Source organism: Atta colombica, unplaced genomic scaffold (genome assembly GCF_001594045.1).
Source record: "Atta colombica isolate Treedump-2 unplaced genomic scaffold, Acol1.0 scaffold135, whole genome shotgun sequence".
Classification (NCBI taxonomy): domain Eukaryota; kingdom Metazoa; phylum Arthropoda; class Insecta; order Hymenoptera; family Formicidae; genus Atta; species Atta colombica.
The window spans coordinates 782,161-783,209 of record NW_017259223.1 but is presented as its reverse complement, the minus strand read 5'-3'; positions in this window follow the sequence as shown (position 1 = coordinate 783,209).

The following is a 1,049-nucleotide window of genomic DNA, read 5'->3' as shown; positions in this document are numbered from 1 at the left end:
TATATATATTTAAAGTGTAAATATTAAATACATCCAAATTTAATTTTTTTTGCAGGGATTGTACGTCTAATACATATTTACGTATATTATCCTTAAAATAGAACAAGTCACATTAACATCAAAATAATATTAAATTGAATCGTAATTGAAAAAAATGACTTTTAGTAAACATCTTGGATTTTAAATTTATGATACCTTTTGTTGTGTTTAAATATGTTTTTCAATTTATTGCATATAGGCCAGCTAGAGGTTTTAAAAAAAAAGAAATTATTTACAAGTACTTTATTGTTTTAATCTACAGTTTGAAGTATAAAAAGACTAAATTTAAAAGTGCTACAACATTAAGGGAGGCACTTGGAAGTAATTAAGCAATAAAGTTTTTTTTTGATTTTTCGATTAAAAGTTGAAAACGAAAAGAGATATTGAAAAATGACAAGAAAATATTTTTGTTGCTACTGAAATTTTCTACTAAATTTTCTAAATTTAGAAAATTTTCATTTTAACGATTATATATGTTCTATAGTTTCTCTCCAATAAATTTAATTTGAATATTGAGAGATATTTTTGAACAATTTGTGCACCTTGAACAGCGCTTATATCCTCAAACCGTTTTATCTCTGTTATTATTTTTAAGTTAGGAAATCGTAACATTAAAATTTTTCTAATATGATAGATTTTAGAAACACTTCTGTTAAAATGTTTCATTACATATTGCAGCATCCTTTCAAAACTGTTGCACATGAGATATGAAAATTTTAAACATTTCTAAAAATTTTCCATAATAATCAGTGTTGTATAAGAAATAAGGGAAACGTAGCATTGATTATATTATAATTATATGCGTTGTGTGTAAATTGAAAATCTTAACAAATTTTGAGTTAATACCAGTTACAAAAATTATTATTTATCAAACTTAGCTTCGATTTTTTATATATATTTATGATTTTTTAAAAATGTTTTTTGTGTTACATGTATAGTAGAACATAAATTCATAGTAAAAAGAATTTTGTTTCTCCTGGGCAAACACAAATTATTCACTTACACAACAT